Source organism: Mobula birostris, chromosome 15, assembly GCF_030028105.1.
Source record: "Mobula birostris isolate sMobBir1 chromosome 15, sMobBir1.hap1, whole genome shotgun sequence".
Lineage (NCBI taxonomy): Eukaryota > Metazoa > Chordata > Chondrichthyes > Myliobatiformes > Myliobatidae > Mobula > Mobula birostris.
In genome coordinates, this window is record NC_092384.1 from 43,024,904 (window position 1) to 43,040,007 (window position 15,104).

Below are 15,104 nucleotides of genomic sequence, written 5' to 3' on the forward strand. Positions count from 1 at the left end.
GGGGGGGGAAGCCCAGAGGATGGGCAAGGGATATAGTGAGAGGGACAGAGGGAGAAAAAGGAGAGAGAGAAAAAGCATGTGTGTAAATCTCCCCCTCCCCTCCCACTTTCAAATCTCTTACTAGCTCTTCTTTCAGTTAGTCCTGACGAAGGATCTAGGCCCGAAACGTTAACTGTACCTCTTCCTAGAGATGCTGCCTGGCCTGCTGCGCTCACCAGCAACTTTTATGTGTGTTGCTTGAAATTCCAGCATCTGCAGATTTCCTCATGTTAGTGTCTCATTGCTTTTTTTTGCCATCTGAAAGTTGTCATGTTTTTTTTTTTGCTGTTAGATCTGATAATTATCCATGAAAGCTGCTGTCTGAACTGCAATGAGCCCTGGTCACCAGAGGATCATAACATCAGGGATTTGATCTCAGACCCTTGGAGCAGACACTCTGCTGTGATATCACCCAGATCATAACAGCAAAATATTCCCCAAAGGGAGTAGATGTTCCCATTAAGATTTCCAGGCGTTCATTTCCATAAGCATAACTGTAAATCAAATGGCATTAACTTGTTTCGTACAATGACTCCATGGCAAATAAGTTTGAGAAGTTTCACACAGGATCTAGACCCTAAGTGTGCAATGATGGGAGAGTCGTAAACACTGGCATTTCAGACAGCTCCTCCAACCGTCAGTGTGCCTATTAGCATGTAGTCCCACATCTTGAGATGCACCTGTCTTCAATATTCATACTGGCCAATACTTACACTGGAAAGCCAAAGGGTTTCAGGCCAAACAAAGAACATCTTTCACTGAGTTAATGTGCTTCCAACAGCACCACTGCATCTGTGTCCCTAGGAATAGCCCATAAAGCAGTCACACAGAACAACTGCATTCCATTCCGGGCTTTCTTGGCAACATGTCTCCCAGAAGGAAATGATTGACAGTCTCATCCCCAGCACAGTTGCCGTGTGAGCCGCTGAGGACAGCATGCAGTGGCTTTGAGGGTCAGCTGTGCATGAAGGAATAGGCCAGTAAGTAGCTCAGCACATATTGATAACAGATGCTTGCATACTACCAGCTTGGTAGAGCCAAATTCAGAACCAGTCATCAGGGTGAGGGCAATGCTGGATAAAATTTCCGCCTTTTTCTGGAGATTTATGCACTGTGCATTTGTGGGCATGATCCATGTTCGATTTCCATCTGAAATGGAAGAGGCTCAGGTGAATGCTGCAATACAGGTGAGGGTTTTTGATCACATCTGTGCACCTACTGACCAGGTTCTTTTCCCCTGTGGAGAGGATCCATCCAGTTCTTCCTGTATGCTTTGTGGCAAGAGAATCACTCACTTCATGTCAAACAGAAAACGTGTCTATGTTGATCAATCTTACACGTGCAAATGGGAGAAGGTGGTTCAGACTTTCTCTCTGATTGTACAGGTAAGGCATTCATATACATGGTCAGAGTACAGACAATCTCCTAGCACCACAGAGACAATCAGATAAAACAATATTTTCATCAGTCATTGGTGAATATTATCGACTTCAACTTTGTACCTTGTGATGCACCATCAATGAGTCCAAAAGACTGGAAGTAGATTAAATACTGAAAGACTTTTATTAGCAGTAAAATGTGACCTCCACCATGCTAAGTATCTGCCCCTGGATGGAGAGGAGGAGCAGTGACACAATTGCCTTTATGCAGGGGTCTGTGGGAGGAGCCACAGGAGCAGTCAGCAGAGGGGTGTGTCCAGACAGGTAACCCAGTTACAACATATATATATGGTTTACCACACCTAGTAAGTTCCTCCTCCACCAAGGCCTGTCCTGTGAGACAAAGATATTGCCCTGCTATGATTGCATGCTGTATCAAGAACACAGTAGCAAAATCTATTCATGTAAAAACTAAGCTGATGGAAGAACTGAGCTGAGTCAAACAGCATCCGTAAAAGCAGTTTAGCATTGCAACAGGACTGAGAGCTTAGAAAGAAAATAGCTAATACATGCAATCTCTACCCAAGGGTTCTGTTCCTGAGAACTGCCCACCTAGTCAATTTCTCTGTAAGTCAAACATACCTATTTACTATAGTAACTATATTATATTGCTTAAAATATGCTTACTATAATTCTGTGGACTCTAGTGAAGATACCTTTGTTTTAGTTGAGATTCATTTTGGCCAGCTACGGCCCAGTCCAAACTTCAAACTGATAGATTCCAGCATCACACATTTCAGGCCTGGATCCTTCCTGATGTATTTTATAAAAGCCTCACAGGAAAGGGGTTATCACTGGTTAATTTCAAGGAAGGGAATAGTTGATTAAAATCATATCAGTCTGCTTAGTAAACTGGAAAGAGTCACAGTTAAAAATGAATTGCTGCAGTAATAGAAGAAATAATCCTTGGTCAGGTCAAAAGCCAGGCCAGACATGATACAGGGTTTCAGCCTGAAGCATTAACACTTCCTTTCGTCTCACGGGTGCTGTTCGACCTGCTTGAGTTCCTCCAGCAGATTTTTTGTTGTGGCCTGAGACATCAACTGTTTCTCTCTCCTCTGGTGCTGCCTGTCCTGCTGAACTTTTTCAGCAATTTTCTTTTTGCATTTAGATTTCCAGCATCAGTAGAATTTTGATTGTCTGGCCTTGTCAGGCATGAATTGGCTGTCGATTGCTGCAAGCAGGGTGAACGTAACTGAATTAAAGTGAGCACAGATACTAGTGAATCTGAACACAAAGTGACAAGCTCCAAAGCTGATGATATTGATAGTTTCATTGCTGGGATTTTTTTTAAACCAATGCAGGAATGATCTGGTGCAAAGTGGCAATTGTCATATTTTTCTTAATCTTTAAATTCCTCCACTACTTCATTTGAATTGAGTTTGGTGGAGTTAACTATTGGACTGGTTTTTCTGGGCATTAGATTCTCAAATGAGAGAGAAAGCATTAGAATAGAATAAAAAAAAGATGAGCTGGAAAAGAGCAGGTTAGACTTTCACTGCTCTAATTTTAAAGCTATAGCCTCCAGTACTGAATGGGCCATTCTTTTATTACTGATAGTTTTTGAACATTTTCTTTAAAATTCTAGCAGAATATAAAACATTACATGATAACACTTTATGTGTGAGCTGTAGATTCTGCTGTTCCTGTATGGGAAAATATAGCATAATCTTACAGATATGTAAGAAAGCTATTAAAAATATCAAGAAACTACCTGGGAATTTGCATTGCAAGGGAGAAAAATTGAGTTTAAGTTTATATGACACTTATCACGGCCTTAAAAAACTTCCAGAGAGTTTAGACATCATGTTATGATTCCAAAAGCAACTTAACAGCTCAATGCCAATTGTAAGATACAGTTTCAAATCTGTATGTGCTCAAATGAAACACATATTCGTTATAATTATTTTTGCTGCAGCAAAATATCTTCGCTTCCAAACTCTATTATTATTTAAAGGTTCCCCCACCAAGTATCTATATCTGTCACTTGTGTCTTCATGCTTCTACAAAACAAGTTCCCCTGTCAGTGCTTTCAAATATTTGGCGTTGCCACTAAACCTCAGGCTGCTTGTTCCAAATTAACCCAAGCATGAAAGCTCAAAACTATTGTTAGACTCCTTCACAAATTCCACTGCTTTAACGTATCCCCTTGTACTCTCTACAAAATATTATAGATCAGGGATAATAGTCAGCAATCAATGCAAAATATGATCAAATTTATTATACTTTTGTGTAGATTTCATGTTTTTTTGCAAATGAATTATAATTTGGATAGCTAGCACTTTACATCAGAGTGAGCTGGTGGAGTTCCTTTTGGCTCTTGGCCAAACAAAGAAGGTTCCTTAAATTAGGGTGCAGCAGATTTGGTTGTTTTGTTCTCCACTAAAAAGGCTTTAGTCACTTCAGTCATTAGACAACTTGTACCAGTCTCATTGATATAGTTCAAAACCTGCTGGTTTTTCACTGGGATCATGTTCACTTTTAACAATTGAAATACTGCAAGACCTACATTGTACCTTAGTGTTGAGATTAGGTGTGATAGTCCTGACTTGGTTCCATGATGATTTCTGGGATTTTAATCACATCTTCTATACGGGGTTGGAGTTGTGGTTTCTGTAAGGATTTCTCAAGCCATTCTGTTAGGGATTTTTCATCCTTGCATTGAACTGGTTAGCAAGTGGATCAAGCAGGAGCAAGGTCCTTTTCCCAATCGTAATCGTTAACATCATACATAAAACAAGAGGCTTTCAGTATACTCACAGGGGTCATTCCCATAACCTTGGGGCACAGTTTCCTGCTTTCTCAATTCAGGTGATGCAAAGACTCGCCCATTCCTTCATCTTCAAAACTCTCAGAAAGATGAAGGTGGAATATGCAATGGAGTCAGGCATCAGTTAATGTACCTTCGTGCTTCAGTACACCAACGTTGATCATAGGTCATCTCCTGAATGTAGAAGTAACACTGCACTCTACATGCATATACTTGACAGTTAAGTATAGCAAATCTCCATTTGGTAAAAAGATCACAAAACTAGTTAAATTAATTATATTCATGATGAAGGATATTATGGGAATTATAGGTTGTATATGTGTACATTCTCTGATATTAAATGGAATTATTGAAATATGCAGTTGATTTAAATTTCATTAGATGCCATTAAGACTGAAATTCCTAGCTGTTCCCTCCAAGTTAAAGAAAGTGGCAGAAAAGCACATTTTTAACTCTTTGTGCTTTTTTCATGGATTTTCTGCCTGTTTGCCCATCAAGTCATGGGAGAGCATGCAAATCCTATGGAAATTCAATCTCAGTGTCAACAAGGCTAATCCTGCTTTTGGATTTCTTAACATACAGTAATTACAAGGCATTATTTATAGACATCTTCTACATTTCAATTTAGTACCTATATTTATGTATGTATTTTTCTGTATTATGTTTCACATTTGGATAACAGCATTGTATCAGTGGTCAGATTTCACAAAATGACCTCTGTAAAAACTCTCAGCATGGAGGTTCTCAAAGAAACTAAGATGCTAAAGTTGCTAATATTTTTTAAAACTTGATCATAAATCCATGAATTAGAAATATCCAATAATCTATCAATTCTTGTTTTGGGTGAACTTGACAACTGGGTCTGCATAGCCTCTGGGTTAGAGAATTCTGAAGATTTATCCTCATTTCAGTTGCTAATGGCCTACCCTTTATTCTGAGACTCTGACTCCTAGTTCTAGACTCCTCAGCCAGAGGATATGTAGGCTTCGGTGCTCTATAATTAAGATTTTTCTGGAGAATATAGACCTAGTTTCCTCAACCTCTCAGTGTATGGCAAACCTGCCATCCCTGAAAGCAGTCTGATGAAAGTTCACTGCACACTCTCTTTGGCAAGCATATCTTTTCTTACATAAGGAGATCAAAACTGTACACAGTCCTCTGGTGCGGTCCCGCCAAAACCTCATTTGGCTGCAGTAAGTCTTCCTTATCCTGTATTCAAATTATGTCATAATAAAAGCTGACTTATCTTTGACCTTCCTAATCATTTACTGTATTTGCATATTGGCTTTCAGTAACTTATATACAAGCACATGAGGTCCCTTTGAACATTAACATCACTCCCAGTCCCTCAGTGATTGACAAATACTCTGCCTTCCTGTTTTAGGAATCAAAGACGAAAACCTCAATACACTTATACATTAAATGCCGTACTGTCTCTTTGTCCTCATCCTCTTAAAGCATTTTCATATTCTCCTCTGCACTCACAATCCCATCAGGTTTCATATCATCACCAAACTCGGAAGCATTAAATTTCATTGCTTTCCACAACTCACTAGTTCACAAGAGGACTCCAGCACCTATCCCTGTGGAAGCAAGCTGGTCACGAGCTGCCAACCTGAGAAGATGTGTGATGTCACCATCTCTTTAGGTCCATTCATTCTCTTAAAAGACAACTCAGTGCTTTTACTAAGAACGAGAATACAAGTTCACTGATCTGACATTACCATGTTTGTTTGGGGATGAAGTGTGAACAACTGACAGAAGGAACCCATAGAGGACCAAGAATAAATACCAGCCTGCCTGACAATTCAACTATTCCTTTAATTTTCAGTACTTGTATTTCGATAACAGTGCATTGATTGACTCATTGCTGTTAAGACCAAATCTTTAAGTGCCCCAAAGTCACTTTGTTTCCTATTTCAGAGAACTGGTCATTGCATTTGTGAATGTGCTAATATGTTTGACTAGATAGATAGATAGACATACTTTATTGATCCCGAGGGAAATTGGGTTTCGTTACAGTTGCACCAACCAAGAATAGAGTTTAAATATAGCAATATAAAACCATAAATAATTAAATAATAATATGTAAATTATGCCAGATGGAAATAAGTCCAGGACCAGCCTATTGGCTCAGAGTGTCTGATCCTCCAAGGGAGGAGCTGTAAAGTTTGATGGCCACAGGCAGAAATGACTCCCTATGACGCACAGTGTTGCATCTCGCTGGAATGAGTCCCTGGCTGAATGTACTCCAGTGCCCGACCAGTACGTTATGTAATGGATGGGAGACATTGTCCAAGATGGCATGCAACTTGGACAGCATCCTCTTTTCAGACACCACCGTCAGACTAGCACGTTTCCATTCTCACAGACCAATCATATTATTTAACATCCAGTAATGGAGAAGCAGAAAATTTCTTCAAAGTTGTTTCTACAAAAATGAAAGCATACATGTCACCTCAAACTCCTTGACAACACTAACCGAGCCTTTGCTCAATTGCCCTTATATCTCTTTCTCCGCTATAACAGCAGATTTTGTAATGCTCTTGTTAAACACATTGAGAAATGTCATTACAGTACAGGTACTACATAAATGCAAGTCCTTATTGTAACTGTGTTACAGAAGAAGAAACATTTACTGGAAAAATCAAAGCCCAACCTCCCAACTCATTTATTACAGTTAATTGTTTATTGACTGAGCAGTATTTACAGCTTAGACATGTTCAATATGCCCTTAGATTGTGGTGGAATATATCAATGCTATGATTACATAATCAATGTTTTGCCTTTCATGGAAACTACTTAAAACCACTTCCATAAAGAAAGATCCCGAAAGTTCCATTCTTTCTTCTCATTTCACTGACAATTCCTTATCAAATGTACTGAACGGTGTAGACAACAGATAGGAAGTCTACATCAAGAGGATAACACCACATTGTCAATGTGTGACAGTTTGTTGGGATTTAAAATATGACCAAAATAAATGACCATATAACCAACAATATAGCTATTTGTGTTGACCATATAGTCTCACATTGGCAGAAAAATTGCTTTCACTTACAGTAATGTGTTTCTCATCACATTAAGCTGATTAATATAGTCATAGATTCATAGAAAAATACAGCACAGAAACAGGCCCTCTGGCACATCCATTTAGACTGCCTGCTCCCATCAACCAGCACCAGGACCATAGACCTCCAACCGCTCCCATCCATGTACCTATCCAAACTTCCCTTAAACATTGAAGTCAAGCTCGCATGCACCACTTGCACTGGCAGTTCACTCAAGACTCTCACAACCCTCTGAGTGAAGAAGTTTCCCCTCATGTTCCCCTTAAACTTTTCATCTTTTACTCTTAACCTATGGCTTCTAGTTGTAGTCCCATCCAACCTCAATGGAAAAGGCCTGCTTGCATTTACCCTATCTGTATCCTGCATAATGTTGTATTTCTCTATCAAATCTCCCCTCAATCTTCTGCATTCCAAGAAATAAAGGCCTGACCTATTCATTCCCTCCTTATAACTCAGCTCCTCCAGTCCTGGCAACATCCTTGCAAATTTTTTCTGTACTCGTTCAACCTTATTTACATCTTTCCTGTAGGTAGTGACCAAAACGGGACACAATACTCCAAATTAGGCCTCACCAACGTCTTATACAATTTCAACATAGCATCCCATCTCCTGTACTCAATACTTTGTCCCAAAATGTCCCAAAAGCTTTCTTTACAACCCTATCAACCTGTGCTACTACTTTCAATGAATTATGGACCTGTATTTCCAGATCCCTTTGTCCCTTTTCCAGATCCCGCACTCCTCAGTCCCCTAGTACCTACTGTGTAAGACCTACCTTGTTTGGTCCTACCGAAGTGCAACACCTTGCACTTGTCTACATTAAATTCCACCTCAAACAAGAGAACGTCTGCAGATGCTGGAAATCAAAGCAACACAAACAAAATGCTAGAGGAACTCAGCAGGCCAGGCAGCATCAATGGAAAAGAGTAAACAGTCTTTGTTTCAGGCCAAAACCCAAAATGTTGATTGTTTATTCATTTTCATAGTTGCTGCCTGCCCTGCAGAGTTCCTTCAGCATTTTGTATGTGTTACTTAAATTCCATCTGCCATTTTTCAGCCCATTTTTCTCAATAATCCAGATCCTGCTGCAACCTTTGATAGTCTTCCTCACTGTCTACTACAGCCCACATTTGTTGATCCCGTTAACCACATTATCATCCAGGTCATTGACACAGATTACAAACAATAACAGACCCAGCACCGATCCCTTTGGCACTCAGAGGGGCAGCCATCTATTAGCATTCTCTGGCTTCTCCCACAAAACCAATGTCTAATCCAATTTACTACCTCTTCTTGAATGCTGGTATCTTGATGCTGGCAATGATAAAAAAAAATTAATGCTCTAAAAATATATAGTTCCACTGAAAAATTTCAATTCCCATGGAAGTAACATCATCATGAGACACACCATTCCAAATTAGTAATTCTAAGTTTCAGGAAGATTCTAACTTTAACCTAATCTGAAGATCCATGACGTGATACCGAAATTCCTGGGGATTACGCTTGATTGCATTTTGACTAATTGGCAACATTTTCTGGAGTACTGGAATACTGGAAGCAGCCTTGACGAAACTGATTGACACAATGAGAGGGAGCAATTCCAGCACACAAGACTCAGACCTGTCATACTTGTCAGTGAAGTAATAGACTGAAGCGTTGTCACACAAATGCAGTTGATAGTCAGTTACATGTCCTACCCTGTGTCTAGCACGTGAGGAAGGTGTACGAGGGAGGGCAAGGTTCAACAACAATTCAAAGTTTCAAAGTAAATTTATTATCAAAGTACGTATGTCAAAGTACATTTATTATCAGAGTGTATGACACCCTAATAAAATCACAGAAGTAGTTAAAACAAAGTAATAAAAGTACAGGAACCACAGAGTCCGCGATAGTGAGTCCACAACGGAGCCTGTTCAGTGCTGAGGCACGTGCAACCCATCCGGGAGCCAGAGGCATCAACTGCTCCCAAACCTGGCAGCGTGGGACGCAAGGCTCTTGCAACTCCCACCCGATGGTAGCAGTGAGAATCAGAATCAGGTTTATTATCACCAACACGTGTCGTTAAATTTGTTAACTGAGCAGCAGCAGTTCAAAGCAATACATGATATAGAAGGAAAAAAATCAATCAATCAATTACAGTGTATGTATATTGGAGATGAAAAATCCTGTAAACACAGAAATAATATATATTGAAAAAGTGAGGTAGTGTTCACGGATTCAATGTCCATTTAGGGGTCGGATGGCGGTGGGGGGGAACGGGAGGTGTAAGAAGGGTGATAGTCAGGGTACAGGTCAATAGGATTAGGCAGATTAATGGACACGATGGGCTGAAGATGGTCCTCCGCTCTATCTGCCAGAAACGGAACTCCCCAGTGACCAAACGTTTTAATTCCAATTCTCATTCCCCTTCTGACGTGTTGATCCATGACTTCCTCTTGTATCATGATGAGGTCACCCTCAGAATGGAGGAGCGGCATCTTATATTCCATCTGGTAGCCTCCCACAGGGTAGCACGAATATCAATTTCTCCTTCCGGTAAAAAAAATCCCTCCCACTCCCCTCTTCTATTCCCCACTCTGGTCTCTTACCTCTTCTCACCTGCCTATCTCCTCCCCCTGATGCCTCTCGTCCTCCCCTTTTGCCTATGGTCCACTGTCCTATCCGATTCCTTCCTCTCCAGCCTTTTATCGTTCCTACCCATCTGGCTTCACCTATCACCTTCTAGCTATCCCCCTTCCCCTCCACCCACTTTTGTATTTTGGTGTCTTCCCCCTTTCTTTCCAGCCCTGAAGAAGAATCTCGGCCTGAAGTGCTGACAATTTATTCATTTCTATAGATGCTGCCCGACCTGCTGGGTTCCTCCAGCATTTTGTTTGTTTGTTACTTTGGATTTCCAGCATCTGCAAAAATTTCTCATGTTTACCATAATGACCAGTTTGATCACTTTGCATTGGAATGGGCTTGTTCTTTTTTGTTTTAATTGTGTTCTTTCTTGTAAAACTTGTGTAAAAGGTATGTTTAATATATGCATTACGTGTGAATATTGTTTAGCATGATGCTATGTGCCCGTGATCCTGCTGCAAGTAAGTTTCTCATTACTCCTGTGCATTCATTCATCTGTGCATATGACAATAAACTCAACTTTGTCTTTGACAAGGTGAATTCTAGGAGGGTGCTCACAATGGAGGTAAAACCTGGAGCATCACTGGCCTAAATCAGGTAGCCCCACAAAATACTTGGCCCCTTTCCTCACACTGTATGTGACAGAAGATGCACACAACTATATATCAAAAACAATCAAACTCCCAAACTCATCTATTGGATGCTGGCTACCAGCTTAAAAAGATTTACTTCCTTTAAAAATATTGACCCTTTTGTCCATGCATTCATTTGAGCTGAATTGCTAGTATACCAAAATTAACAAGATTATTTATTTACCAATCCAATTTTAAAGTCATTAACTGCTCATTAACACTAATTTAACCAAGTTAAAATGTTCATCAGTTTTGGAAAGGAGCATTGTCTTTTTGCTAAATGGGTTCAGATTGATTTAATATTAAGTCCTGAGGCGTAAAAAATTTACATCTATATAGTGCCTCCGAACATTCTAGAGTATTTCTTCTGCAATTTCCTTCAAGTAGTGACATGATATATTTAAACCCCATTAATTAGGTGGGCCCACACGCTCATGGCATTAGTGACGTTGAACAAGCAGATTTTCCAGACAATTGCACGTTATATATTAGAGTATAAATACTCCAACATACTTTTGGCTCTTGAATTTCCAGCATCTGCATACTGTCTCATATATGTACTTTCGGATCTTGGAGTTTTTACAATTTAGAGTTTCTTTGGAAGTCAAAACTCATTGCTTATGGCCATTTTATGAAGTGTTTTAAGACCAAAGAAAAGAAGAGCCGAGTGAACAAAGAAATTGTATCCGTCTGCTACAAACACTAGCTCCGACTGAAAAATAACTAAATTCCAGTGATAAAAATTAGCCTGTAAAATAACCAGATTCGTGGCCTGACACCTACAGGAAAAGCAAGAATACAGAAGCAGCTGTACCACACTTAATGGAAAATTCATTGAATAATGACATGTACATATTTGACTATATAAAAATACAAGCAAGCATAGGAAAGTTAAACTGCAAGAAAAGTACAAGAAAAATAATAATTCTACGCCATACTGCTTCAAAATGGCAGCAAGTATACCAGCACCCAAGAAGAGCAGCGTGAGCTTCCTAAACAATTATCATCCAGTAGCACATAAGAAATAGGAGCAGGAGTCGGCCATCTGGCCCGTCGAGCCTGCTCCACCATTCAATAAGATCATGGCTGATCTGGCCATGGACTCATCTCCACCTACTTGGTTTTTTCACCATAACCCTTAATTCTCCTACTATGCAAAAATCTATCCTACCTTGTCTTAAATATATTTACTGAGGTAGCCTCCACTGCCTCATTGGGCAGAGAATTCTACAGATTCACTGACCTCTGGGAAAAACAGTTCCTCCTCATCTCTGTCCTAAATCTACTCCCCCAAATCTTGAGGCTATGTCCCCTAGTTCTATTCTCACCTATCAGTGGAAACAAATTTCCTGCCTTTATGTTATAATTTTATATGTTTCTATAAGATCCCCTCTCATTCTTCTGAATTTCAGCGAGTATAGTCCCTGGTGACTCAATCTCTCCTCATAGCCTAAACCCCTCATCTCTGAAATCAATCTGATAAACCCCTCCTGCGCCACCTCCAAAGCTAATATATCCTTTCTCCAGTAAGGGGGCCAGAACTGCATGCAGTATTTCAGGTGTGGCCTCACCATTACCCTGTACAGTTGCAGCATAACCTCCCTGGTCTTAAATTCTTGATAGCCTGCTACACCTACAAAACAACCTTTTGTGAATCATGCACAAGCACTCCCAAGTCCCTCTGCACAGCAGCATTCTGCTACTTTTTTTCACCATTTAAATAATAATCTGCTCTTCCATTTTCCCATCCAAAGTAGATGACTTTGCATTTACCATCATTGTATTCCATTGGCCAGACCCATGACACTCTCTTAACCTATCTATATCTCTCTGCAGACTGTCTTCTGCACAATTTGCTTTTCCACTCAATTTAGTATCATCAGCAAACTTAGATACACCACACTCAGTCCCCTCTTCCAGATTGTTAATGTATATCATGAACAGTTGCAGGCCCAGCACCAACCCCTGAAGCACACCGCTCACCACTGATTGCCAAACAGAGTAACACCAACTCTCTGCTTTCTATTAGTTAACCAATCCTCTATCCTTGCTAATACATCACCCCCAACTCTATGCATCCTTATCTTATGGAGAAGTCTTCTACGTGGCACCTTATAGAACCCCTTCTGCAAATCCAAGTAAATAACGTCCATCTGTTCCCCTCTATCCACTGCACTTGTTATATCCTCAAAGAAATCCAATAAGTTTGTCAAATAGGACCTGCCTTTGCAGAATCCATGCTGCGTCTGCCTGATGGATCCATTTCTTTCCAGATGCCTCGCTATTTCTTCTTTAATGATAGCTTCAAGCATTTTCCCAACTACAGATATTAAACTAAGTGGCCTAACTTGTCTTTTGCCTACATCCTTTGTAAAATAGTGGCGTGACATTTGTCATCTTCCAATCCGCCGGGTCTGCCCAGAGTCCAGAGAATTTTGATAAATTATCACCAAAACCTCTACTATAACTTCTGCAACACACATTAAAGTTGCTGGTGAACGCAGCAGGCCAGGCAGCATCCCTAGGAAGAGGTACAGTCGACGTTTCGGGCCGAGACCCTTCGTCAGGACTAACTGAAGGAAGAGCTAGTAAGAGATTTGAAAGTAGGAGGGGTAGGGGGAGATCCAAAATGATAGGAGACAGGAGGGGGAGGGATGGAGCCAAGAGCTGGACAATTGATTGGCAAAAGGGATATGAGAGGATCATGGGACAGGAGGCCCAGGGAGAAGGAAAAGGGGGAGGGGGGGAAAAACCCAGAGGATGGGCAAGGGGTATAGTCAGAGGGACAGAAGCAGAAAAAGGAGAGAGAGTGAAAGAATGTGTGTATATAAATAAAAACGGATGGGGTACGAGGGGGAGGTGGGGCATTATTGGAAGTTAGAGAAGTCAATGTTCATGCCATCTGGAGGCTACCCAGATCGAATATAAGGTGTTGTTCCTCCAACCTGAGTGTAGCTTTATCTTTACAGTAGAGGAGGCCGTGGATAGACATGTCAGAATGGGAATGGGATGTAGAATTAAAATGTGTGGCCACTGGGAGACCCTGCTTTCTCTGGCGGACAGAGCGTAGGTGTTCAGCAAAACGGTCTCCCAGCCTGCGTCGGGTTGTCCATTGTCTCGGCCTGAAACGTCGACTGCACCTCTTCCTACAGACGTTGCCTGGCCTGCTGCGTTCACCAGCAACTTTGATGTGTGCTGCTTGAATTTCCAGCATCTGCAGAATTCCTGTTGTTTGTGCTTCTTTGTTGCTTTTTAAAGTCTTCCCAATCTTCCGGTTTCCCACTACTCTTGGCGACTTTGTACGCACGAGCTTTTAGTTTGATACCTTCTTTTATTTCCTTAGTTATCCAAGGCTGGCTCTCCCCACCCTTACTATCCTTGCTTTTAACTGGGAATATACTTTTGTTGAGCACCGTGAAAAATCTCGATGAAAGTCTTCCACTGTTTCTCACCTGTTTCCAGTCTACCCTATCCAACTCCTCCCTCATCCCATTGTAGTCTCCCTAGTTTGGGCATAATAGAAACATAGAAACATAGAAAATAGGTGCAGGAGTAGGCCATTCGGCCCTTCGAGCCTGCACTGCCATTCAGTATGATCATGGCTGATCATCCAACTCAGAACCCTGTACCAGCCTTCCCTCTATACCTCCTGATCCCTTGGTTTTAGATCGAACTATTGCACCCTCCATTTGTATGAGAAACTCTGCCATACTGTGATCACTCTTTCCAACAGGATCCCTAACTACAAGATTGCTAATTTTACCTGTCTCATTGCACAGGACCAGATCCAAGATAGCATGTTCCCTTGTAGGTTCAGTAACATGCTGTTCAAGAAAGCCACCACAGATGCATTCGATGAAGTCAAGACTTCTTCAACCAACTTGATTCACCCAATCTATGTGTGGGTTAAAATCCCCCACAATAACTGCTGTTCCATTCTACATGCCTCAGATATTTATCTGTTTATTGCCTGAGTCACTGTAATGTTATTATTTGGTGGCCGATAGGCAACTCCCACCAGTGACTTTTTCTCTTTACTATTCCTAATCTCTACCCAGAAAGATTCAATATTCTGTTCCTTAGATCTTACACGGTCTCTCACTATCACCCTGATCTCATCCTTAATTAAGAGCACTACCCCACCTTCCTGCCTATCCTTCGATATTACCTGATATCCTTGGATATGTAATTCCAAATCATCTCCACCCTGCAACCACATTTCAGTAATGGCCACTAAATCATATCCCTTTGTATTGATTTGTGCCACAAGTTCACTGACCTTGTTTCAAATACTACAGGCATTCAGATAACGTGCCCTTATTGTGCTTTTAAAATCTTGTAACCTTGTTCTCTTTTGCACTTGGCTTTTCTTTACTCCACTCTTACTTTTCTTCTTTTTCTCTTTTGCTTTTTCTTTATCTTTATCCACACTTTTCTCTTTTACTTTATCCATAGGTATCCAATCTGTTGAACCCACCCCACTACTATTTAGTTAAAAGCCTATCCAAAACCCGAGTTATGCAATTTGCTG